Source organism: Tupaia chinensis, unplaced genomic scaffold, assembly GCF_000334495.1.
Source record: "Tupaia chinensis unplaced genomic scaffold, TupChi_1.0 Scaffold140218_1, whole genome shotgun sequence".
Taxonomy (NCBI): Eukaryota; Metazoa; Chordata; class Mammalia; order Scandentia; family Tupaiidae; genus Tupaia; species Tupaia belangeri.
In genome coordinates, this window is record NW_006200097.1 from 9,388 (window position 1) to 37,224 (window position 27,837).

The 27,837-nt window shown below is 42.7% G+C and overlaps 1 protein-coding gene and 1 long non-coding RNA gene across 10 annotated transcripts in view; one reads left to right on the top strand and one right to left on the bottom strand.

The window, feature by feature from the left end:
• Window positions 1-1,807: 1,807 nt before the first annotated feature.
• LOC102480656 (uncharacterized) lies at window positions 1,808-27,759 on the bottom strand. 4 transcript variants are annotated; one of them, XR_001371445.1, is made up of 5 exons: window positions 26,602-26,653; window positions 25,794-25,901; window positions 21,313-21,478; window positions 7,824-7,968; window positions 1,808-1,952 (listed from the first exon to the last, which is right to left on the bottom strand). It is a non-coding gene; the product is annotated as an uncharacterized LOC102480656 (long non-coding RNA). The 4 variants fall into 4 exon arrangements; XR_003546851.1 differs by lacking the exons at window positions 1,808-1,952; window positions 7,824-7,968; window positions 26,602-26,653 and adding exons at window positions 19,700-21,184; window positions 27,675-27,759; XR_336594.2 differs by lacking the exons at window positions 1,808-1,952; window positions 7,824-7,968; window positions 26,602-26,653 and adding exons at window positions 19,700-21,184; window positions 27,199-27,274.
• The window catches only part of DEUP1 (deuterosome assembly protein 1), a 95,987-nt gene continuing 94,872 nt past the window's right edge, over window positions 26,723-27,837 (top strand). For 5 of the 6 annotated variants that reach the window (XM_006162547.3, XM_006162548.3, XM_006162549.3 and 2 more), the window contains exon 1: window positions 26,723-27,003. The gene's annotated coding sequence lies outside the window, so the exon portion shown is untranslated. Of the gene's footprint in view, window positions 27,004-27,343; window positions 27,421-27,837 lie in introns of those variants that run through there. The other variant, XM_006162545.3, reaches the window with a different exon arrangement.

The window sequence follows — 27,837 nt, forward strand, 5'->3', positions numbered from 1 at the left end:
TTCTTTCAAGTTCCAGAGAGGACATGTACTTGCCTGAGACAGCGAGAAGGAGAAGCACTTACCAGTGGGATGTGGTTATGCCACAATCCCTTCACCTCCATCTCTCTATCCTGTTAGGGTTTGGAGCATGAATGCACACACCCATACCTGACATGCTTCTCAAACCACTGGGGTTGGAATCTGAATTATTGTCAGCCATGTCGAATCCAGCTTTCTACCCACCAGGCCATGTGGCTAGCCCTCCATAAACTTTATAAAGTCCCCTCATTGAGAGATTTATTATGTGGGATCAGCTCGAGTGACTAAAGAAATGAGAAGTCCCACAATCTGTCAAATACAGCCTAGAGGCCCAGGATAGCTAGTGGTATAATTTCGGTCCAAACCTGAAGGCCTGAGAGTCAGAGGAACCAATGGTGTAAGTCCCAGCCTCAGTTCAATGACCCAAGAGCTGGTGGACCAATGGTGTAAGTCAGGTCTAAGGCTAACACCTGGAAACCAAGAATGGTGATATTCAAGGACAGGAGAACATGGATGTCCCAGCTGGGGCAGAGAGAAAATTCACCCTTCATTTACCTTTTTGTTCTATTCAGATCCTCAGTGAGTTGGATGATGCCTGCCCACAGTGGTGAGGGTGGATCTTCTTTGCTCAGTCTACCAATTCAAATACTAGTCTACTCTGGAAACACCCGTACAGACACATCAAGAAATAATGTTTTTACTAGCTATCTGGGCAACTCTTAGCCAAGTCAAGTTGACACATAAAATTAACCATCACAACAATCTTCAACCACTATGCTATACTGTCCCCACAAAGAGGCTGGTGAAATCTATAATATTTCCAGTCCATAAAAAAAAAAAAAATACACAGATAAACTGTATATGAAGTTTAAATCTGAGGCTTTGAGAATCCTACATTTTGTTCTTGTTTCCCCTAAAGGGAATCCATGGGTCACAGATTAAGAAATTTTACTAGAAAATATTTTTTACTCTATTTGAATTGCCACCAGCCAGGTCCAGGTCTCCCATAACATCTCTTTTTCCAGCTTTTATCTTTCTTTTCAATCTATTTTCTGACACCTTGATTATCCTAAACACTGCATTTATCACATCATGCTTCTGTTAAAAACATTCACAACGTTGTTGTGGATGAGTCTTGGTGAATTTTAATCATTTACTGAATTTACAATTGTTTTAGATGTGGTTTTATCCACTCTATGTAAAATCTATGGAAAGCAGAGATAATGTCTATTTTATGTGTTATTATATTTCTAAGCATACAGTCAATATTTGTTTCTTGACAAGATTTGGGGGTACTCTCCAGTTGAACAGTAGAAATACAAAGAAATTTTATTTGTAAAGAAAATAGAGAAATTTACCAATGTTTACAGAAATTTACCAATGATTTTATATGCATAGAAAAACTGCTGGAGAAACACCAATATGTTACCACTACTGAGAAGTGGGATTATGGGGGAGGGGAGACTTTTATTTCCTGGATCAAAATTAAAAGGCTCCGATGTTCTTCCTTAATATACCAAAAGAGAAAGATACCTTTTTCTTCCTCTCTTTCTTCCTTCTTTCCTACCTCTCTTGGACTTGTCTCTTAAAAGGTTTTCCAAAGCCTGGACCCATTTTTCTATATTTCCCACTGGTCTCTAATTACTGGGTTGTTGGGAAAGTCATGACACATTTTTTCATAGAAAAATACATTATTACGTTCCAACATCTGAATAGAAAGCGCTTCTCCAGTTTATTTATCTATACATCTATATAAACAATACTTATTAGAACTCATGACTTACCAGGCACCATTAAGTGGGGAAAACACGCGGGAACAATTCTCTGCGCTGCCGTGGGCTGAGTGCTGGATTGGGGCATGTCCAAAGGGCTGTGGGCATGCAGAGAGAGGAGCTACTGGCTCTGCTCAGGTGCCAAGGAGGTAGGCGAAGGCTCTGAAAGAGGAAACCATATTCGAACTGGACCTTGAGGAGAGACTGGGCCAGAAAGAAAGTGGGGAATAATATTCCGGACCAAATAAGCAGTCCATGAATAATTCATGAGGCTTGCTCTGGAAATGGCTGGGAGTGAAATACAGTGTAACTGGGTCCAGGAGTCCACAGGCAGGTGTGCAGTCCAAACCCAAACCTCTCATGCCCTGCTTCCTCCAGGAAGTCTTGCCAGAGGCTTGTGGTACCCCGTGGCCTCTCCCTTCTTATTTGTCATTTGATTCAAGACTTCTTTTATTACTTTCTTGTAGTTCCCTATTTGGTTTTTGCATCCTTCTTAAGAACAAAGACTATGTCTTCTGCTTATTTCTCCATGCTCCACTTCAGTGAGTGTTTAATGGATCTCTTTTTTTTTTTTTTTTTGAGAGGTTTTTGCTATAGGGCACATGCACTTGCCAGAAAAACAGAGAGAGAGACAGAGAGAAAGTGAGAAATCACCCCCCCCGGGGGGGGGATGGCCACGCCACAATCCCTTTCTCCTCCATTCTTCTCTCAGCATCTTGGGCACGCACGTACACAGTCCCGGCATGAGTTTAAGCCACCGAGTCCAGGACTCGAACCACAGTCAACTACATGGGAGTCCAGCGACATAGCCATTATGCCAACTGCTGGTCCCTATGTACTCTTTTGTGCATACTGAGTGCTTAAAACTAATTGCTGACTAACAGGTGACCTTGTAACTTCTGGGTTTTCAGATACAAGACTGCACAGCCTCTCTCTCTCTCTCTCTCTCTCTCTCTCTCTCTCTCTCTCTCTCTCACACACACACACACACACACACACACACAAATGGTTAATCCTAACAGTGACTGACTGGCACATTTTGATATGCCACTGGGATAAGTACCAATGTGCAATTACCCAGATCATCTTTTGAATCCCCTCTCAAAGTAAAAAAGAGCAGACCCACCCCTGGTGCAGAACCAGAGTTTCTATAAATTAGGCCTGCAGTGGCGCCATCTGACTTTTCAATAACTGACTGAAGAGCTTGCAGTGTTTACCAAACTCCTGAGATCACTAAAGTCTGAGGTAATCTCTCATGCCTCATTAATCGCCAGTGTTTGAAGTAATCGCTAATGTGTAATAAATCTCTAGTCTCTGCAGGTTTAAGTCACACAGATGTGTTATTTCAGATGAATAATGACAGACGTGAGTTTGCCGTTCATTCATTCAGCTCACACCTAGGGAAAGCCTCGGCACTGAAATAGGCTTGTGCCCGTGACCCACACTTCCATGTCCTAACTGCTTTATGTCATAATGAAGAGCAGACAATATATAGAATGAAAGTTCTATGAATGCAAATTAAGAGATGACTTTAATGTTTAAACAGATCAGAGGAGGGACTAGCAGATGGCAGAATAGTAACATCGCTGGACTCCTACATAGTCAATGATGATTTGAATCCCGGACCCAGAGGCTTAAAACTCACACCGGGTGCATGTGCATGCATGCCCCAAATCCTGAGAGGAGAATGGAATAAAAGGAATTGTGGCGTGGCCATCTCCCCAGGGGGAATTTTTCTTGTTTTCTGTCTCTATCTCTTTGGTGAGTGTACGTGCCCTATTGCAAAATTCTCTCTAAAAAAAATATCAGGGGGATATTTTCCCCATTGGTTTAAAGTAAAGATTTGGAAATTCATTCATTCAATGAATGTTCATAAAGAACCTATGATTTGTGGGAACCAGCAGTTAGCATAATGGCTATGTCGCTGGACTCCCATGTAGTCGACCACGGTTCACGACCCGGACCAGTGGTTTAAAACTCACACCAGGCGCATGTGCGTGCGTGCCCAAGATCCCAAGAGGAGAATGGAGGAGAAGGAATTGCAGCGTGACCATCCCCCCTGGGGGGTGATTTTTCACTTTCTGTCTCTATGTCTCTCTCTCTCTGGTGAGTGCTCGTGCCCTATAGCAAAATACTCACCAAAAAAAAAAAAAAAGAAGAAACTATGACACACACACGCCACTACACACACATATGCCTACATATCTGCACACACCTGCACAAAGATCTACATATAAACACATACACCTGTATGCACACACACACACACACACACACACACAAATGGTTAATCCTAACAGTGACTGACTGGCACATTTTGATATGCCACTGGGATAAGTACCAATGTGCAATTACCCAGATCATCTTTTGAATCCCCTCTCAAAGTAAAAAAGAGCAGACCCACCCCTGGTGCAGAACCAGAGTTTCTATAAATTAGGCCTGCAGTGGCGCCATCTGACTTTTCAATAACTGACTGAAGAGCTTGCAGTGTTTACCAAACTCCTGAGATCACTAAAGTCTGAGGTAATCTCTCATGCCTCATTAATCGCCAGTGTTTGAAGTAATCGCTAATGTGTAATAAATCTCTAGTCTCTGCAGGTTTAAGTCACACAGATGTGTTATTTCAGATGAATAATGACAGACGTGAGTTTGCCGTTCATTCATTCAGCTCACACCTAGGGAAAGCCTCGGCACTGAAATAGGCTTGTGCCCGTGACCCACACTTCCATGTCCTAACTGCTTTATGTCATAATGAAGAGCAGACAATATATAGAATGAAAGTTCTATGAATGCAAATTAAGAGATGACTTTAATGTTTAAACAGATCAGAGGAGGGACTAGCAGATGGCAGAATAGTAACATCGCTGGACTCCTACATAGTCAATGATGATTTGAATCCCGGACCCAGAGGCTTAAAACTCACACCGGGTGCATGTGCATGCATGCCCCAAATCCTGAGAGGAGAATGGAATAAAAGGAATTGTGGCGTGGCCATCTCCCCAGGGGGAATTTTTCTTGTTTTCTGTCTCTATCTCTTTGGTGAGTGTACGTGCCCTATTGCAAAATTCTCTCTAAAAAAAATATCAGGGGGATATTTTCCCCATTGGTTTAAAGTAAAGATTTGGAAATTCATTCATTCAATGAATGTTCATAAAGAACCTATGATTTGTGGGAACCAGCAGTTAGCATAATGGCTATGTCGCTGGACTCCCATGTAGTCGACCACGGTTCACGACCCGGACCAGTGGTTTAAAACTCACACCAGGCGCATGTGCGTGCGTGCCCAAGATCCCAAGAGGAGAATGGAGGAGAAGGAATTGCAGCGTGACCATCCCCCCTGGGGGGTGATTTTTCACTTTCTGTCTCTATGTCTCTCTCTCTCTGGTGAGTGCTCGTGCCCTATAGCAAAATACTCACCAAAAAAAAAAAAAAAAGAAAAAACTATGATTTGTCAGACACAACTAGAATAATGAGATACAATGATGAACAAAAGAGATGTGGTTTCTACCCATGTGGAACATGTCTTATATATAGAGGCCACTTTATCATTTTTCATTGAATTCTCATTTTATGCCAGGCATGCTTAGGGTCAAGATAAATCAAGGTTATATATGTTTATTACTTCAAGTGTGGTTTTGATTTGCTTATTAAGTGTTTAGGACACAACATCTGAAGTTAAAAGATCAGAGTTTTCTTCTGCTTTGTAAGTGACCTGAAAAAATCATGTCCTTCTTTGTACCTCCATCTCTTTATCTATAAAACTGAGAGTGGTAAATGCCTACTTTCTGGAGTTTTGCAGGGAGCACACAGCACACAGGATCTTGTGGCTAGAAGCCCAAGATCAGGGTACCACCATGGTTGAGCCCTGGTAAGAGCTCTCTTCCTGGTTGCATATCCCCCATGGTGAAAAGACAGAGCTAGGTCTCTGGCCTTTTCTTATAAGGGCACTAACCCCATTTATGAGGGCTCCACCTCATCACCTAATTACACCCCCATGGCCCCATTTCCAAGTACATCACATTGGGTTTAGAGTTTCTATATATGAATTCGGGGTGGGTGGACAGACAGAAAAACACTCAGTCCATTGCATTTTTCAGTCAAGATGAAATCAATTCATCCTTGCAAAATATAAAGTTTATTTCGAGTGCTTAACTACTGTGTGTAGGGAGCCAGATATCACATGGCTGACTAGGGTTTGAATCTTGGTTCTGGCAACTTGAAAACATGCTGGGCACATGTGCATGTGTGTGGGCCCAAAATTCTGATAGGATGGAGAAGTGGAGAAAAAAGGAGTATGGACCCATACCCCATTAGGTGTGCTTACACTCTCTGTCTTTCTGGTAAGCACACACCTCTAGTAATAAAATAATAAGTAAGAATAAAGTAAAATTTATTTTGATGTACTTCTAATGTGTAACTGCCAGTAGACCTCATGCTGCCCACTAATATAGCAGCCCTCATCTGGGTACATAGGAAAACTGCCTTCCTTGCCATTGATGTTAGGAATGAACTAGCCAGTGAACTATGGGGCATGGCAACTTCCATGTGGAAGCATTTCTCTGCCAGTGCTCCCCACCTTGGTGACGGTGAGAGTGCATGTTGACACAGAGGCGCCACGAGACTGAAGCAGCCCAGAACAGTCACCTCACACCACAGGGAGAACAGCTCTCAGGTACTGAACCAACAAGGGACTTGGCACAGCTGAGAATTGGTTTGTTTGATTATTTGTTATAATGCTTGTTCTTTTTTACTTTTTAAAGAATTATTTATTTATTTTATTTGTTATTATTATTTTCAATTTGACCAGAGAGATACAGGGAAAGAAAGAGAAAGGGAAAGTGAGAAAGCAAGCTGCTAGGTCCGGGACTTGAACTGCAGTTGACCATGTGGGAGTCCATTGCCCTTAACTGCCATGCCACCCACTGGCCCCTATAATGCTCATTTTTAATAATAAAAAAGTTATCAACATTAAGCAGTCCCCTGATTTTTGTTTAAAAAAAAAGTATTGGTTTATGAAATAAAAATATTCAAGAACCATACCAATATTTAGGAACTATACTATAGTGCTAAACTGTGTGTTCAAAGCTCCAATGAATACTAAACTGACTGAAGTTGAACTGGTTCTCTCTGGACCAGTAGGGTGACTAGCCAGAATTCTGGGTGTCCATGTAGTCTTTATTATTTAGTTGTTAATATGGCCAGAGTAACCTAACTGAATCTTGCCAACCAGTCTGTCTCCTTAGCAAGTGAAAAGGATTGACTATGTGTCTACATAACTGCTTTCTCTGCAGTTGTATACACTTGCTTCAGTTAACAATATAGATCAGCTCTTCTTTTTAAGAGATTAAAACAGTATGTAATTAATTAACTAATTAATGCATTGATTCATGGTATTTACTTACTAGGCTTTCTCCAAGCAGGATGCTTGGCATACACAAATGACATGAAGCTTATGATCCATCTGGGGAGACAACAATTATAAACCATTCGTTTTATCTCCCCTGCAGCCACCCCCGTGGCCAATGACTGCTGGACTTTTGAATGGACTTTTGTGATTACTCCCTAACTAGTTCTTTTCTTCTTCCACTCATGCTCTTCTGCAATCCACTGTCCACTGGGGAATGAAAGCATTCTTTTAACTCATTAATTGTGATATTACTGTTCTGCTATAAACCCTTCAAAAATCGCCCAATATCGTTAGCTTTAAATCTAAACACATTCTGGAAGGCCCAAGTGATGTGCGTATATTTTTAATCTGATCTCATTCCTATCACTGACCCTGTCACCATGCCCCAAACACACTGTCCTTCTTTTAACTCTTGAAGTGCTTTGATCTTTTAGCTGACTTAAAGTCTTTAAACATATGACTCCTTCTGCCTGGAATGTTTCTCTTCCTGTTCACCTATCTCACCTCTACTTACACTTCCTGTTTTAAATACTATTGCCATGGGAACACCTCTGGTGGCCCAACTTAAGAGGAACCCCGGGTTCACGCTCTCAAAGCATCCAGTAGTTTTCCTTTATAGCACTTACCGCCATCTGAATTACATGCACATTTACATAGCTGCTTAGTGACTGTCTCTTCCATGTGAATCTGTAAGCTTCAAGAAGACAGAGACCATGTTTGCTTTGTCCTCCACCTAGCACCCAGCAAAGAACCTTGGATGGCTCCTTATACCTTGAGTGAATGAAAGAACGAATAAATGAATGGACTGATGAGCAAACAAAGCCAAAGCTCATATAATTCCATGTAAAAATGGTGTTTGAGGCAGGAAATGCTGTGAAATCACAGAAAAGAGGGAACTGGGGGGGGGCAGGCATGCAAAGAAAGGCTCGTGATGGAGGCAGCAACCCTCCCTCACTCTGTCACCAAACCAGAGTGCCCGCCCATCCTCACCTCTGTCTCTGCCATCTACTTTAAAATTTCTGCAGGGTAATCTGCCTTACAAATCACAATCATATTACTGTCTCAGTCGACGCGTCGATCTTAACATCTTTTTGCTCAAGCGTTCGCCTTTCCACACCTCAGAATTCCTCCTTCCTAAAATAACACTGTTCTTCTTGTATACCTTCTCTGTCTTCAGGATCCTGACAACTGTTACCTCATCTTAGTTCTACTGTCCAACTAACCAATGATTACGTCAGGAATAATGGCTTCAAATCATCAGGAAGGATACTCTCCTGGTTTGTTCTTGGCTTAGGTTGAGCAAATGTCCTAAACTGGCCCAGTTATATCAAAGGGCAAGCAGCTGCTTAGTATGAGAAAAGAAAGACACTGTGCTTCTGGCTACCAGCAGCCTTGTAGTAGTTATGAGGGGAAAAATCCTAAGATGCCTAGCTATGAGACAGAAAGAATTGAGACTTAGAGCCCCTACCATGATAGGGCTGGAATTGCTCTACCTTTAAGCTTCTTATTGTGAGAAAAAGAATATATATATATCCGTATTGTTTTAGCTAATTTGAGTCAGAGTTTCTGTTATTTGCAATCAAAGCTAGTGATCTTTTATGGATTTTCTACATCAGGTCATAAGGCCTGAACTGTTCACTGTGGCAGTGAAAACACATTTGGTGATGGAAACATTGTCACAACATAGCTTCATTGTTTCTTCCCTGGAACTAGGGGCAGAAGCGACTTCTTTCCAGGAAACAGAAAATTGCTCCATATTTGGGGGCAGGAGAAGAGGTAAAGGAATGCTAGAGAAGCAGACATCACACTGAGACTATAGGAAAAAGCTTTGTAAACATACCTTTGAAATCATTCTCTTCTGTGGGAAGCAGTTGGGCTACAGTTTTTTTGTTTTTTTTTTTTTTTTTTTTAGAGAGAGATTTTCACTGTAGGGCGCGTGCGCTCGCCAGACAGACAGAGAGAGACATAGAGACAGAAAGCGAGAAATCACCCCCCGGGGGGGATGGTCACGCCGCAATCCCTTCTCCTCCATTCTCCTCTCGGGATCTTGGGCACGCACGCACACGTGCCCGGCATGAGTTTTAAGCCACCGGGGCCAGGACGTGAACCGCGGTCGACTACGTAGGAGTCCAGCAACATAGCCATTACGCTAACTGCTGGTTCCCCAGTTGGGCTACAGTTTTAAAGTTCCAGTTGCTTGGGTACTGATTAACATCACCGGGGCAATTAAGGTTATCAGGGATCACGGCTTTCACATGCACTGCCGAAGTCCCCCGTGCTTATTTCCTTCCTAGCAAAATTTCTTGGCCAAATTTTATTAATTTATGAGGCTAGTGTGTATTTTGAAAACAAAACAAAGAAAAACTACAAACATATATTATACAAAGATACCAAATCAACGCACGACCTTCTCAACTTCACTTATTAATAAATGAATGTCTTTATGGGAAGGTGCTACTTCCAGCCAACAGGGCTTTTTAGTTAACCATTTTATTTTTATTATATTAGAGCATTTAATTCTATCAGCTTGTTAAATGACCTATGCACTCTGTGTATTTCTAGAAAGCTTAGGGTCTCTTTGTGGATATTTTGATGTGTCCAATGTGAAGAAATATGATCACACGGCAAGCTATGCCACTTTGTTCTAACTACCCATGGCATCAGTGATAAAAATAGGCAGAACGAGATACTTAGAATGGCATCATCTGTATTGTGGTTGGAGAAATGATCAATAACTCTGGACATCTCTTGATTCTCCCTCCCACCACTTTATGTGCACACTTTCATTATCTTGCTGGATTACCGCAAAGCCACTAACATGGCATCTTTTTAATCTCCTGTCTTTCTCCTCTTCAGTCCAGGCTTCACGCTGTCTTCAGATAAATCTTAGAAATGCTAACTCCCACTGCATCATCGTCTTACTCAAGAGCCTTCAGAGACCCTTCACTGCCAGCCCAAATCAATGGCATTCGAGGCCTTGGTGTTCAAGGGCCTTGTCATGTGACCCAAACACACTTTTCAAACCTTTCTCCCACTCGTTACCTGCATGCGCCCCATGATTCAATCAACTGGACTGTCTGCTGTTCCCCAAGCACCCCTCCTTCTCTCTCTCCTCTGGGCCTTCATTGTGATCTTTCTTCCCTAATAACCATCTTCCAGCCCTGCAGCCCCCAGCCCCGTCTAAGCCTACTGCCTTTGTGTGCATCCTTCAGAGCCCACCTCAAGGAATATCCTTCATTGCACACACATCCATCAAGTACTTGCCGTTAGGTAAACATGGGGGATAAAAAGATAGGGAAAGCCTGTCCCGGGTTAGCAGGTGGTGTGGAAATTAAGGCACCAAATACCACATGGCCAATTGTGTGATTTAAGTCCCAGACCCAGAAGCTTGAAAATTACACTAGGTGCATGTATATACGTCCCCAAGACCCCAAGAGGAGAAAGATGAGAAGGGATTGTGCATGGTCATCCCCCCTGTGGGGTGAATGCTCACTTTCTCTGTCTCTCTTTCATGTGTGGTGAGTGTGCATGCCCTATAACAATTTTTGTTTTTTCAAAAGAAAGAAAGAAAGAAAAAGAAAGAAAACAAAAACCCTGTCTCTGCCTTTCAGGGGCACATCACCTAACAGGGCAGCTTCCTAAATATAACCAATCACAAAAATCACCAAATGGGAGTGGTACCATTCACTGTTACCCTTCATAATCAACCATCAGTGAAAAATGTTTCAGGTGACTCTTTAAGGATGGCAGGGAAGACTGTTTAAGAGGGACTGCTGAACTGTTCATCAATCTGAGGGGAAACAGAGGCCCCGGAGCAATGACCAGACCAATGATGCTTCCAATGGCTACTGTTTAGGCTGTTCTCATGAAAGGACTTCCCTTCCAAATGGAAGAGATGAAAATAGCTAGCTAAAATGTATTATTCTGGGATCAGCAGGCGGCACAGTGGTTAAGGCATTGGACTCCCATATGGCAGACCATGTTCAAGTCCTAGACCAGGAGCCTGGGCATGTGTGCAAGTGTGTCCAAAATCCCAGAAGGAGAATGGAGGAGAAGGAATTGGAGAATGGAGGAGAAGGAATAGAGGCATGGCCCTCCCTGGGGAGTTATTTCTCACTTTTCTCTCATATTCTCTCTCTCTCACCCTTCAGCTAGTGCATGTACCCTATGACAAAAAAAAAAAAAAGTATACCATCAGAATTGTTTATGCAATAGCAGTTTAAAGTGTCCCACAATTTATATTATTTCCCCACAGAGTATATCTTCTTTGTTTTCATACAGAAAGTTTCTACAATGTGGATTCATTCCTATAGTCCAGAGTTGATAAATACCCCAATTATTTATCGCACATAACTGCGAAGCAGAATTTTTGCAAAATGAGTGTTTAGCATGCTAAAAATTCACAAGCTCCTAAAACAAAAAACTCACAAGTCCCTTTAGAAGTTTCTGGGACTGTGATTGGCAGTAGCATGGTGGTTAAGGTGCTGGACTCCAACATGACAGACATGGTTCAAGTCCTGAACCTGGTGGCCTGCTTTCTCACTTTCTCTCTCTCTCTCTCGTCAAATTAAAATAATGGTAATTCATTTTTCTAAAGGTTTCTGGGACATGGGTCACAATGCAAGCTCTTAATTGTGATTTACTACTCCTCTAGATATTTCTTTTCTTTTCTTTCTTTTTCTTTTGGAGAGGTTTTCGCTATAGGGCATGTGCGCTCGCCAGACAGAGAAAGACAGAGACAGAAAGCAAGAAATCACCCCTCAGGGGGGGATGGCCATGCCGCAATCCCTTCTCCTCCATTCTCCTCTCGGGATCTTGGGCACGCACGCACACGCGCCCAGCGTGAGCTTTAAGCCACCGGGTCCGGGAGGCAAACCGTGGTCGACTACATGGGAGTCCAACGACATAGCCCTTATGCTAACTGCTGGTACCCCCAGATAATTCTTAAGTTAATTCAAAGAGATGGTTTCCAGAGATCCTTGATATCTAGTTTCTTACTTGACAAATATTTATTGAGCACCTACTCTGTGCCAGAGGGTAGTGACGTCACTGTGAACAAAACCACGCATTTGCTTCCCTAATGGAGTGGGAGAGATGTGGTTATAATGCTGCCCAAAATGGCTGCCTTCAAAACTGAAGATTCTAACAAGGTAATGTTGTTGTTTTAATTCTTATGGTCTGGGCTCCTGGGAAATTTGACTTGAATATTTGTTAGAAATATGGCTGAGGAGGGACCAGCAGTTAGCGTAATGGCTATGTAGCTGGACTCCCACGTAGTTGACCGTGGTTCGAGTTCCGGACCCAGCAGCTTAAACTCACACCTGGTGCGTGTACGTGCGTGCCCAAGATCCCGAGAGGAGAATGGAGGGGAAGGGATTGCGGCGTGACCATCCCCCCTGCGGGGTGATTTCTCGCTTTCTGTCTCTTTCTCTGTCTGGCGAGCGCACGTGCCCTATAGCAAAAACCTCTCCAAAAAAAGAAAAAGAAAAAAAAAAAAGAAAAAAGAAATACGGCTGAGGGTTTAAAAGCCTTGCAACTAAAAACATTGTTGGTTTGAGGAGGAAAGGTTTTTTTTTTTTTTGGGGTTTTTTTTTTTTTTTTTTTTTTTTTTTCCTTAAGGGAATTGATAGCTGTGTAACTGAATCACTGGTCTGAGGACTTGAGCTTAAGCTTCAATTTGCTTCACCAAGGTCCCTGCTCAGCCTCAAGGAGGCCAGTTCATGGAATCCCACATTCTGACTTATCAAAATATTCGTTTGACCTTGAAAACATTCTTGTTGATACCATGTGGGTAGAAAACAAATAAACTATTTGAAGAAAATGTTTGCATCAGTGACTCCAAATTGATACAAACTCTGTAGGTTGTCTGGGATGAGAAAACTCTCCAAGGCTCCTTTTATTTAGTGCCTACAGGCTTTTGTTATTTTCTGTGCTGAAGAATGACAAGCAGCATGTTAATTAAAGAACTGACATCCTTCAATTTACTCATCCCTACTCCTTGCAATACCCCACCCCCACCCCTGGCTGCCATTCCCAAGAAGTGTAAATGAAAGGTTTCGCAGTTTTATGACTCATTTTGGGGAGATACTGTTCTTCTCATCAACCACTTCACAGCAAAGTCAAATTGTATGCCCTGTTATGTTCAATTTTGATCTTTTAACATGAGAAAAAATCATTTTGATAAAGGTTAATGCCTCCTTAATATTTATACACTTGAATCACATTGAAAATACATCTTAAAATTCTGAAATCTTGAATTAATATGACAATGTGCAAAGACTGTGTGGCACCATTTGTAATTCATTAGCACCTCCTTTACAATATATTAGCATCAAATGTGAAGTGCTCTGTCACGGTCCTGGCAAGCCTCTGTGTTTCATCCTAGTCTATTCTCTAGGACTGTGAGGTTTTGACATGGATGCACATAGACAATTCCAAATTATTCTTGCAGATCAGGAATAAATTGATGTACCCAGCAACCTGCTAAGTATAATGTAGTACTCTGAGAAACGTGCTTACCTAGCAGCCACCCGGCATATGTTTGTCTAGTTTTGAGCAGATTTTGAACACCAGACTGCCATAATGGGAATGAATTGTGACATGATCCTGGTAAATTGGGGACAGCATCTGCTATACTGCACCTGGCACCGTGTCTTCTTCCCATAGTGAGTCCGCAGATGATTAACAGTCCCGATAACTCACTTCATTTCGAAATAGTGCCTGGATAACCCCACGTGTACCCTCTGTAACTCCTGGAACAGATGGAAATCTAACAGTGTCATAGATTTCATCAGTTTGTTCTTTGCTAATGCTAAAACCCTCTGGAATATTTTATTTTAATGAACTGTTCCCCTGGGGATCTGAAAACTAGTCTCTGATTGACATATATACATGTTGTCCAAAACAGTAATTGAATGGCTGAAGTTAGTTTGACTATGGCTTTATATATTTAAATCTTAGCTCTTAAAAAAAAAAAATCTCAAATCTCCAAAAATCTGTGGCATCACAGACTACGTAGAGTTCTCCTGAATTTGAAAACTTTTATAGCACGATACAAGAGTTTTTGTTTTAAAATATGTTTAAGTGTTTCAGGTTTTATTATTAAACAGAAAGCTGAATCACCTGGATTTTTGAATTGACAGTGCTTTATATTTACCATTAAACTCTGTGACCAGGGCCAGCAGATGACATAGGGGTTACATTGCTGGACTCTCACATGACCGACTGTGGTTTGAGTCCAGGTGCCTTGAAACTCACGCCAGACCCATGTGTGTGCGCGCCCAAAATCCCAGGAGGAGAATGGAGGAAAGGGATTGCGAGGTGGCCATCCCACCTGGGGTAAGGAGGTGATTTCTCACTTTCCGTCCCACTGTCTCTGTCTCTGTCTCTTCAGTGAGCGCACATGCCCTCAAGCAAAAACCTCTAAAAAACAAAACAAAACTCTGTGACCAAACTATTTAGAGCTGAACCACATTTCTGACCCAGTGTGTGTCGTGTGCACTTAGGTATATGTATACACTTCTGTGTGCACATGTGCAAATGTGAACAGATCTTCATGAAGCAAAGCAAATACACTGTGTGAGTGTACCCTTGCCTTTGTGATCATTGGTGCTGCATAAGTCACCTTGTTCTTGCTTTCTTCCTTTAAGAAATAACAGCTTTGGGGACCAGCAGATGGCATAAGGGCTATGTACTGGACTCCCATATAGCCGACAGCAGTTCAAGTCTCAGACCCAGTGGCTTAACCTCACACTGGGTGCGTGTGCATGCATGCCCAAGATCCCAAGAGGAGAATGGAAGAGAAGGAACTGTGGTGTGGCCATCCCCCCAGGGGGTGATTTCTCACTTTCTGTCTCTCTGTCTCTCTCTGTCTTTCTGGCGAGCACACGCACCCCCCCATCAAAAAAAAATCCCCCCAAAAAAAAAAAAAAAAAAAAAAAAAAGAAAGAATAGCTTTGCTCTCAGCCTCATCCCTGCCATGCCATTTCATTTTACTGTTAGCAACTACTAATTCCTTTATGATAGCTGTTTTATTCCCTCAATGGTAGTAAAATGCTGGATAAATTGCTGCCCACCTAAATACTACATTTCAGTCTTCCTTACAGCTAGATGTGGCCAATTGGCCTCATTTTCAACAATAAGACACAAATGGTGTGGAGGGCAGTACTATCCTTCCTGGACGCCTCCCATCGGCTTGCTGCCTGGAACTCCAACTTGATACGGTGAGATCCAGCAGTCATCTTGTGCAAATATCGAGTGAAGTCCACACATTGAGCTGAAAGGAACCTTGTTCTCTGACAAATGGGGGACCTTGCCATTCCTGGGCTGCCTATCATCAGACTATTTTCTACAAGGGAGAAGTAAACCTTGTTTAGAGATGAGGAAACTAAGTTTAGACTTATTTAATTTCCCCAAGGACGCACAAACAATGAATGATGAAGCCAGGGTTTAAATCCAATTCTGCCTGACTCAAGAGCCTTTGTCTCTAATCTGTCTGCTGAAATGTTTCCCTGATAGGGTACTAAAAAGCAAATGCTACACCCTCAATTTAACTGATAGTGAACCTCAAATAAAGAATGACTGATTACCCAGATTAGCCAGGGCTCAGGTTATGATCTGTATTACCATCTCGTATCCTACTCCACCAGGCTAAAACTCCTTATCAAAGAAGGTGTACTATTCCTGGGCCAGAAGGTGACAAGGTGGTTAAGGCACTAGACTCCCACGTGGCTCACCACAGTTTGAGCCCCAGACTGAACGGCTTAAAAATCACACAGGGGGGAACCAGCAGTTAGCGTAATGGCTATGTCGCTGGACTCCCACGTAGTCGACCGCGGTTCGTGTCCTGGACCCGGTGGCTTAAAACTCACGCCGGGCGCGTGTGCGTGCATGCCCAAGATCCCGAGAGGAGAATGGAGGAGAAGGGATTGCGGCGTGACCATCCCCCCTGGGGGGTGATTTCTCGCTTTCTGTCTCTATGTCTCTCTCTGTCTGGCGAGCACACGCGCCCTACAGTGAAAATCTCTCCAAAAAAAAAAAAATCACACAGGGCAGGTGTGTGTGCCTGCCCAAGATCCTGAGAGGAGAGAACAGAGGAGAAGGGAGTGTGGGATGGCCATTCCCCTGATTTCTCACTTTCTCTCTCACTGTCTCTCTCTGTTTCTCTCCAGTGGGAACACAAACACTACAGCAAAAAAAAAAAAAAAAAAAGTATACTATCCCATGGTAAACTGTAAACATGGTCTATAAACAAACAAATGAAACAAATGATAATATGTTTCAGTTCATGCCTTTAGGGATCTTATTTCACTTTTATTGAGATTTTATTCTTTATACAGATAGTCTCTATAAGATATTTTCTTTTTCTTTTTTTTGGAGAGATTTTTGCTATAGGGCGCATGTGCTCCCCAGAAAGACAGAGAGACAGAGAGACAAAAAGCAAGAAATCACCCCCAGGGAGGATGGCCATGCCACAATCTCTTCTCTTCCATTCTCCTCTTGGGATCTTGGACACGCACACACATGTGCCCAGCATGAGTTTAAGCCACTGGGTCCAGGACTTGAACTGCAGTAGACTACATGGAAATCCAGTGACATAGCCATTCGCTAACTGCTGGTCCCTCTATAAGATATTTTCTAAATGGAACTCAGCTGCTACTGCTGCTGCTGTTTCTCCTTCTTTCTTCTTCTTCCTTCTTCATCCTCCTCTTTCTTCTCCTTCACCTTCTTCTTCCTCTTCTTCCTCCTCCTCCCCTTTTTCTTCTTCTTCAACTGTTGGAGAACACGTATTTTTGCCAGAGAGAGACAGAAAGAGTGGGCGAGGAGAATGCACCCTGCCATGGAGAATGGTCATGCCACAGTCCTCTCTCCATTTCTCCCTTCTTTCGGGAGTTTGGGCACGCACATGAGCCCAGTGCACTTCTCAGGCTGCCGGTTCGGGATTCAAACCACTCAATTGGTAACATGGGATCTGGCTGCCTTATCCAGCAGGCCACAGAGCCAGCCTGTACTCAGTTTCTTAATGCCTCTCTATGACTAGACATAACTGTGCTGCCCTCAAACTTCCAAAATAGGTTCCTGTGTTCCCTGCTTCTATCCTGGCATTGCTCTTACTATCAGTCATGCTTTTTGGTTTTCTTTAGAGAATGCAGGTTACCCCACTCTTACCTTGTTTTTGTTTTTGTTTTTGCTTTATTCATGCATGTGCCCATGAGAGTGACAGAGAAAGAGAGGGGGAAAGAAGAGTACTCCCCACAAGATCTGGTCACACCACAGTCCCCTCCCTCCAGTCCTCCAGCCTGCCAGATCTCAGGCACTCAGGCGCATGCCTGGTCTATTTCGGGCTGTCTCAGCCAGGGGTTCCAACCACGATTTCCACATGGGATCCAACTCCTCTTGAGCAGTGCCTTATGGCTGAGCAACAGAAGCACAACCTGCATCCTTTCCACACCTAAACACTCATTGATAGGAATCTCAAAGATTTATCAAGGAAATGTGTTGCAAGGAAGAATTTTGGAGATCAGTAAACCTAACCACCTCATTTCCCGAGAAATGAGATTCACAGGTTAAGTGATTTGTCTGTCCAATGTCACACCACTGGTTTGGCAGAATTCAGGGTCCTTGTTCTCTGGTGCTTTTTTCTAACACCGTACCATTACCCTATACTTCATTTACCACGAACTCCTTAGGCCCTCCCCTCAAAGAGCTGCGCTACAATCCCCCTCTGAGACTCCGCGGGCCAGAAAACTCATGCTACAACCTTCTGCCCTCACATGTAAGCCATGTGCTTAATAAATGTAAAGATGAGGCAGATATAATCAAATTCCAGGGACTGTAAAAGTGCCATAGAAAAATGTCAGGAGATTTTAACAGATCCTGTGCTTGATGGATGTAAGTATGCTTTGTGAATCTTGTACAGAAACTCATTTTCCTCACAGAACAAATAATCCCACCACTGTAATAGTGGAAATGGAAGAAGAAAGAAACAAACAAAAAAAAAGACCAAAAACCATGGTAAAAGAGTGACAATAAGTCCTTGCAAATGGCCGTTAAACATTGTCCAGATAATTCTGGTATTCTGTTTTTCTATCACCAGGCATTTCTTTCTCTTCCTTTTAACAACCCCTTTTCTGAAGCTGTCCAAATCTCATTAAATTGTCATGTTGTCAGAGTAACCTCATCTTCGAGTGTGAATTAACTGTATGTTGACCTGAACAAACATGATTTTTTTATGAAATATTATGCCAGTATTACTAATGAAGAGTATGAACTACTTTAAAAACAACAGCTAATAAAATTCTATTAATCACAGTACCATAAACCTTCAAAGTATATCTTTCTTAATGTTCAGGAAAAAAATTCTCCATGGCTTTTACTTTTCAACAGTAGCAATTTTGCTGGAGTAATGGACTTCTACATTAGTAACTAGCACCTTTCAATTAAGGTGTTTTTCAGAACTGGGTATACAGGGATGTATGTTCTAGTTCTCCACACTGTAATACATGTTCTGGGTTTGCTTTCACTTACGTTCAGAAATGAAGGCCAGGACTATAAGAGAATGAGGATTTTCTCTTAGGCCAAGACTCACAGTTTTCATTTGAAGACTCAACTTTGCAATCCCTAAGAATAAATATTGGGAAGGATTGTGAGTCTGTCTCCAGGCTCTGGAAGAAAAGAGAGCTATTATCTATTAGTAATGTCTCCTGCGGACAAAATAAAGACTGGCAGCACCCCTGGGGTGCCTTTATACTCTCTACAAAATAGTCCTCATGGTCTCTTTGTTTTCTCTATTTTTGTTTCAATTTTAATTTTTATCAAACTTATACATGTACATGGTTAGACAGTCAAATACTTACCAATGGCTTATAATAAAAATCATTAGTCACTTTATCTACCTCTTCCCACTCCTGATTTTGCACTCCAGAGTCAGCCATTTAGAGGTTCTTTAGCTATTCTCTGGGAATTTGCCATGGTAATACTCAGGGTTGTTAGTTCATGGTGATGCTATGCTTTTGAGAACAGTGGTCAAAATCACAACTTCTGACAATAAAAGAGAAAGAACTACAGGCATCCCAGCAAAGATTAAATGCAGGTAAATAAAAAATGCTTCGTTTACAACCTCGGACCTACACTGGCACCCCTGAGAATCCCTTAGTCAAATAACAGTGCTTCAAGGAAGCTTAAGGATCTTGTTCTTCCACAGTTCAGCAAAAGCCCAAGGTAGAGAACTTGCCCTGAAGAGATTTATGGGTATGGCTTTTGCCTAATCAAGTGAACCCTAAAATACAATTTACAGGAGACCCACAAGGTTTCTAAAACTAATTATATTGACAGAAGTACCCTCAGCTTAGACTGAAGGGGACTAAGATACCACACAATGAAAAGAGGCTTTTGGAACCCCAACTTTTTAAAAAGAACTATTAATTTAATTTGATTTATTATTGTTGTTTATTTTTAATTTATAGGGCATGCACACTCACAAGAGAGAGAGGGAAAGCGAGAAAGCAAGCCACAGGTCCAGGACTCAAACCATGGAGGTTCATACGGGAGTTCAGCACATTCACCATCCCACCTGCTGGCCCAGGAACCCCAATTTTTTTACTGAGAAAATTATATATCTACAGAACAGGCCATCTTTCCATGAAAAGGAAGAATGAATCAGAGGAAAGAACCAAGAATCCAGGAGAAGGAGGAGGCTAGAGCCACAGAGAATCATTCTTGAGGCAATTCCTCGAGTTAGAGCCAAGTAATTTCTAACATGTGCCTAAGGTGGATCCCAGAATCCTGAACTACTGCTTGCTTTGGGCTTCCCATGATTTCTCTTTTTGAACAGGATTGTCTCGAGTAGTTATCTTAGGCCTGCTTCACAAATGTATTTTGAGTGAGTATATGGGTCAATAATTTATCTTTTTAGCTCCCAGGGCTTGAGATAAAAGGAACAGTACTCATAGAATTGCAACTTAAGGAACAACACTAGAGAAACCACCTCTGCACTTGGAACTGAGTAAGATGACGAGTTTCTACACTTTAAGCTAATGCTATAAAGAGTTGAGACCTGGGGTTTGGGGGTGGATTTGGAAGGGGATAATATATTTTCCCTGTGTAAATAATGTAAATAATTTGTAGCCAGGGGACGAATTGGACTAATCTTAAAGCGCTGAATCTTTGTCTTTCTCTGCCTCTCTCACTTGTGGGAGAAATAAATACACTTAAAAAAAGAAATCATTTGTATCACTGTTTTCTCATACTGCATGTTCAAAAAAAAAGAACGTTCAAGAAAACAAAAAATATCCCACCATCTTACATGTTAGATATTGGAATTATGTTTTTTCTGCCTGGGAGGGCAGCTACTTACTGCTGTTGACTCATTTTCAAAAACGACTAGGACAGGAGAATAAACATTTTCTTTTCCTTGATGGTTTACAGACTTAATTCAACCCCCAATGGGCAAGTGCCTTATACCCAGTTAAAATGAGAAAACGCCATTGAAATGTTTAACTAAGTAAAGGGAAAAGGAGGAAATGTGGTTTCTTCTCACAATGATCAGTCTCTCCCATCTAAGGATTTACATCAAGCTGAGAAAATTCTCCCAGGCAGTTCAGAAATAGGAATGCATAATGAATTCTAACATGGCACAACTATCATGAGACCAATGGCTTCTTAACAAAGCAGTTGACAAACTTGCCAAGATGTCTGGGGTTTCTGGATGTGGAGGTCACCACAGACTGAAGGCAAATATGCTTTCTTTCCATTGACATTCCGAAATGTTCCATCAGGATGCTGTAAATTTATGTTTTGGAGAAGAGCGCTCCCCTAAATCGTCGAACGTTGTTTTCTAAGCAGCCTGGTGCCGAATCACAGCATGTGGAGCACAGCCAGGTGAGGAGTAAACAGCGTTGCACGTGAGGGCACTGGGAACTAGGCGGCATGGGCAACCATTTCTCTGCTTCCTTTTCTGAGACATGTTAACTGTTTTCACCATTTTAAACTGGGAAAAGGAAAAGAGAGAATTGCTGCTTTGTTTCCCCTATCGAATGTGACAAACTCATGTTCCCTCAATGCTGAACTCAGATGTGTCCTAAAATAACGTTTCACTACAGGCGTAACAACTCATACCTAGCAGCAGCTGCGATGACGTGAACACGCTTTATATCAGGAACAAAAAGGCAGAACGCTGGCAACATGACAAGCAGTCCTGCGACACACACCTAAGTAACGAGGGTCCTGGGAGTCATTTTTCTTCAACCCGCGTGTTGTTCCACATGATCATTGAAGGGTGACACTGGAATGGATAAAACACCGGTATCTCTCTCAAACAGGTGCCGCAGTCTCTCACAGCGATGGCAGAATGTTTATGCATGAATACGTGTTTGAAGTACTTGTTCCTATATTTCTAGCTCAGTTGCATTCAGCCAGCTGCCTGTTAACCATTGTTTGCAGGTAGCCAGAAAACATGACTCACAGAGATGCACAAAAAGTCATTCTCAATTCACGGAGGTTCTTTCAATGACATTAAATAACAACAATACCCAGTAACAATAACTGGACCTCCTAATACAGAATTCTGTGTCCTGAATATATCTTATGGACATATCCTCTTATTTATAAATGGCTACATTATATTCCTTCATTGTTCCCTAACATCCCTATTTATAACAGATGGAATGTGATCATGGGTCTTTATTTAATCCATTCACAATTTTTACCTTTCCTGTTTCAAAAATGAAGAACTTAGAGAACTTCAAAGATATTTATATAGAATGAAATATGAAAAACTATTAAAATAATGTAGAAAAATTCTTATTTCTGGAAACACTTTTGATTAGATTATAATGTGATGGCTAAATGCAGAAGTACATTTGCAAGTAAAGCCAAGGGAAGAATCCTTGGTTTTTGCCATAGGGCACATGCACTTGCCAGAGAGACAGAGACAGTGAGAGTCAAAGTGAGAAATCACCCCCAGGGGGTTGGCCACACTGTAATCCCTCCTCCTCCATTCTCCTCTTGGAGTTTTGGACATGTACGCACACATGCCTGCTGTGATTTCCAAAGCCACCAGGGCTAGGACTTGAACCATGGTAGGCCATGTGGGAGTCCAACACCTTAGCCACTAATAGGAGACTTCATCTGCATAAAGTGGATTCCAGAGGTAAGTTACCTTCGCTATGAGAGTAAATAAGACACAAATGGTGAACCATAATGCCTACAATTTTAAAAAGTTTTTTTGAAGTTTGGAAGATCCCAGGAGAAAATCTGGAATGTGACAAAACAATCTAACTATGAATATATTACGGATGTGTGAAACAACCTCCCTGAACCAGGTGGAGGGAAATGGCACTGATCTAAGTAACTCTGGAAATAAGTAGAAGATGTAAGACTTAGGCAAAAGTCACTATATATAAGCACTGTAAGTTAAGTGATAAACCTGCTTCCCACAGGGTACAGGTGAAGAGTTCTGATACTGTTATCCCTATAGACTATGGTTGCATGATTAAGTAAACGGGTGTCAGATGGTGGGAGCCGGTTTTCACTGTTGGAGTGGGAGTTTATGAATAAACAAGGGGAGAAAGCTAGAATGATCCCTGTGGGTAGCAAAGTTGGAGGTATCAGTGTAAACTCAGCTTAATAGAGATGCAAATAGAGAGAAAAAATAGTTATATTTGTACAAATATTTGTCTATTTTCTTGCTCTGTAACTGAGAGGCTATAGAGCAATGACCTCGAATAGCAAAGAGCACATCTAGTGCCCAGTTATTGATTCCTAACTCATTCTTTTTTATTATCCTTTATTATTATTATTTCTTTCATGAGAGAGAGAGAGTTTAGAGGGAGAGAGAGAGAAAGAGAGAAAGGCGCTGTCAACAGGGTCTTGTCACTTCACAATCTCCTTCTCCCAGTTCTCTAGCCAACCAGGATCTTGTTCATGTGAGGCCCATGTTTCTTCAGATTTGAGCCTGCAGTCGCCCATATAGAGATGCAAATAGAGAGAAAAATAGTTATATTTGTACAAATATTTGTCTATTTTCTTGCTCTGTAACTGAGAGGCTATAGAGCAATGACCTCGAATAGCAAAGAGCACATCTAGTGCCCAGTTATTGATTCCTAACTCATTCTTTTTTATTATTCTTCATTATTATTATTATTTCTTTCATGAGAGAGAGAGAGTTTAGAGGGAGAGAGAGAGAAAGAGAGAAAGGCGCTGTCAACAGGGTCTTGTCACTTCACAATCTCCTTCTCCCAGTTCTCTAGCCAACCAGGATCTTGTTCATGTGAGGCCCATGTTTCTTCAGATTTGAGCCTGCAGTCGCCCATATGGCTTCCAGCCTTATAGACTGGTAATACTATCATCTGAGTCACTTACGGTTGGCCCTAATTCACTCTTAATAAAAGGAACCAGGGCTCCTTGAAAAGGGGGCTGATTTTGGCTAGGACTGGAGATTTAAAAAAACAACTTGAAGTGTATTTACTTCATTCATGAGAATGAGAGACAGAGAAACAGAGACAAAGAGAGTGAGAAAGACACTGAGAGCACTCTCAACAAGATCTCACTCTGCAATCCACACCCCCCACTAGCCCTCTCTGCCTTTCAGGATAGTGAGCATATGTGCCTAGCATACACAGATCATCTAGGGAACCAAACCAAACTGGCTGTCTCCCACATGGATCCAGCATCTCTTGAGTGGCATGTTACCGCTAAAGTTCCTACCCACCCAATTCTACAATTATTTTAGGATTATGTTAACAAATTTTTCTAAAGTATTCTCCATGCATAGGATATACTTAGACTTTTACTGTAATATACACATAATTTTGAACTTGCTTTTGAAAGTAATATAAAAATAAATATTTCTTTTGATACAAAGACAAACATTAAGTTATTTTATATAGCCACGCATGTTAAAAAGTTCCATATTCATTTTTCATGCATATCATAAATTGCTATCATCAATTTTGCCATGAAAAATTGATAAATTTTGTTACAAAGCATTTTCAATGATTAAAAATCATAGTCTCTTGCTATGACTTCTATTTATTCTATATAATTGATCCTTTAGCTTTTCTTCCATAGGCCATTTTCATTCTTCAGTCATTTATGCCTCCTACATACTCTTTCGACCATTTCTGGTTATGTTTTGTATTTACCCTGACTCTACCGTGTCCTCCAGTTCACTTTCAGGGCCCAGTTCTCCTGTTACCCCTCACCTGTCCTTAAGGAAGCTGTCCACCCTGGTCACACTCCTTTATACTTAGGGCCTTCCTGATTCCATCTTCCCTATCAAAACAAGTTCACCTGGGGACCAGCAGTTAGCATAATGGCTATGTCTCTGGACTCCCATGTAGTTGACTGCAGTTCGAGTCCCGGACCCGGTGGCTTAAACTCACACCCGACACATGTGCATGTCCAAGATCTCAAGAGGAGAATGGAGAAGAAGGATTGCAGCATGGCCATACCCCCTGGGGGGTGATTTCTCACTTTTTGTCTCTCTGTCTCTCTCTGTCTTTCTGGAGAGTGTACACACTCTATAGCAAAAAAAATAAAGAAAAGAAAAGTTCACCTGAAAGATTCCAATAGTAGATCTATTTTGTGTTTCTAAGTCCTTGTGGTTACTTCTTACTGTGGGTGAGGTCTTTGCATTTTAAGTTTTAACTCTCAACCTGAAATGAAAGCCGTGATTCCTAGTGACCTGACTGTGGTGTTTCTATTCTATATTCAAATTTTCCTAAAATCCAGTGCAGTATGTTTCTTCTCACATTTTTTTTAAGAGAGAGATTTTTGCTATAGGGCACGTGCACTTGTGAGAGAGAAACAGAGCAACAGAAAGCGAGAAATCACCTCCCAAGGAGAATGGTCACGCCACAATCCCTTCTCCTCCAGTCTCCTCTCAGGATTTTGGGCATGCACGCACACACACCTGGCATGAGTATTAAGCCACTGAGGCTGGGACTTGAACCACAGTCAACTTCATGGGAGTCCAGTAACAAATCCATTACACCATCTGCTGGTCCCCTTCTCACATGTTTTATAAGCCCTTCCCACATCTATTTTTCTTGTAAAAAATATGAACTCTACATTTACCTACAGAAGATCTTGACTACTAAAGAAACCTACTCAATCTAACTTTTTAGACGAAGTTTGAAGAGCACTGGATTTGGAATAAGATGACCAAGGCTCATGTCTTAGTTGCATTTGAACAAGATGTAACCTCTTGGACAAATCTTTTATTTTCTTTTTCCTAGAGATTTTTGCTATAAGGGCATGTATGGTTGCTGGAGAGACAGAGAGACAGAGAGTGAGAAATCACTCCCCGGGGGTATGGCCATGCAGCAATCCCTTTACCTCCATTCGCCTCTGGGAAGTTTAGGCACACAGGCACACCCATCCAGCATGTTTTAAGCCACTGGGTCTGGAACTTGGACCACAGTCAGCTATGTGGGAGTCCAGCGACATAATCGTGACGCCATCTGCTGGTCCCTCCTTTATTTTCTAAGCCTGATTTTCCTAACCTGCTATGAGCAGCCATTAATAACACCTGTAACACTTGGCCTAGCAGGGTATTCCCAAGCCCCTAAAGAAATAATGAGTGTGCAAGTACTTACTGGTGGTAAAGAGTTACACAGCGTCGAGTGATCTCAGGCACCCTGAAACTTCATTAAATTTCATTCCTGTTCCATTTCTCTTCCTTGGGTCAGGAAAAATACATTGACCTATTCAATTTAGACAAGAATAAAGTGTATGACTAAGGTTTCAGAATAATGGAAAGTTTCAAGTTAAGATGAAATGATTAGTCTCTTCCTTCAATCATGATATGAGAGTTCCGAAACACTTATTAGAACTAATATCCTAGGTTACTGTACACAATTCATCCGTGAAATCCAATTTGTCAAGAAACAGCAAATGGTTTTAAGAAATTCAGATGGTGGGACCAGCAGTTAGCATAATGGCTATGTCGCTGGACTCCCACGTAGTCGACCATGGTTCGCGTCCCAGACCTGGTGGCTTAAACTCACGCAAGGCACATGTGCGTCCATGCCCAAGATCCCGAGAGGAGAGTGGAGGAGAAGGGATTGCGGCGTGACCATCCCCCCTGGGGGGTGATTTCTCGCTTTCTGTCTCTCTGTCTCTGTCTGTCTGGCGAGCGCACGCGCCCTATAGCAAAAACCTCTCAAAAAAAAAAAAAAAAAAAGAAAGGAAGAAAGAAAGAAAGAAATTCAGATGGAACCTGCATGGAGGGATATGAGTCAGTATTAAATAGATAACCACATTAAAGTAGATTACTATTAAGATTATAAAAACAGACTATAAAAAAATAAACATGTTAATATTTTCCAAATACAAAATTTGAGTGCTTAAAAATCACTCAAGATACCAATAGGGAAAACAATTTTTTGGTAATTTTACACATACATATATTCTTTCCTGCCTATGGAAAGAATATAGTCAGGAGGGTAGGACAGAGTTTCTGTCATCAATTAGTCTTGGAATTTGGTGAAGAAAGGAAAGAATTTGGAATCAGTGGCCTCGAGTTCCGAGTTCCGTCCCAGTCCCAGTTCTCCCGCTTAGAAACTATTTCCTTCTCCCCCAAAGGGGTGCAATACTGTCTGCGGTAACTGGCCGAGTTTCCCAAGGACCCGATGCGCTATCCGCGAAGGACAGGCACACAACTGCGGACACCACGGGAGTAACCAAGGACTGGGCCATGCACTTCCAAGAACCCCGGTCCCTCCCAGCTGGAAGTCGCCTTAGTGGATAGAGGGAGGAGGCTCTCTTCACCCCAACTGTTCCGTTTTCACACCATTTCCGATTTGGGTAAGAGGGAAGCCGGCCAGGGGAACTCCAGTAGCTGGGCGGCGAAGCACCCCAAGTGTTCACACGGTCCCCTGGTTCTCTGGGTGCTTCATTCCCTCAGCAATAACGCTGGGGCGCACTGGGTGCTGGGCAGTGGGCCCACAGGAGAGGCGCCCGGAGGCCGCCGGGTGCGGCGGGGAGACTGGCGGCGCGCACCTGCCAGACGGCGCGGGAGATTTGGGGGAGGCCCGGACGCCTCCGCCGCACGCACTCCGCTGCTGGCCGGCGGGAGTTGGGGCCTGTCCCCATGGCAACCAGCGGCGGCGCGGCGGGCGGGCAGCGAGAGCGGGCGGCGGGGCCCCTCGGGGTGGGCCGTGACCCCGCGCCCTGCTCCCGGGGCCTCAGACCTCTGGGCGAGCGCGGCGCGGCGCGGCGCAGGTAACCGGCGTGAGCCCTTCTCGGCGCTTCCTCGCCCCCTGACTCTCGCCCTGGGCTGGGATGCTTGGTGGACCCTCGAGAGGGCCGGGGAACCCCGACACAGCTGGCAGGAGCTGGGCAGAACCGTGCACGGGAGAGGCGGGGTAGGCAACGCGTGAGCGATTCCGGGGTGGGGGCGGCCTGCAGAACCCAGAGCAGAGAACGCCCCACCTTAGGGCTGGGTTCCACTGCGTGCGCTTGGGCGAGTCACTCACCTTGCCGGCCTCAGTGTCCCCGACGCTACAGCGAAGCATTTATGAACCTCCAACCCGTTTCCCCGTTCCTGCTCACCATCCCTGCTCCTCGTCCCTCGGCTCCGCCCAGTTCCAGGGTCTCTCCTAAATACCTTCAATTTGGAAGTGAGAGGAGCCAAAAGAT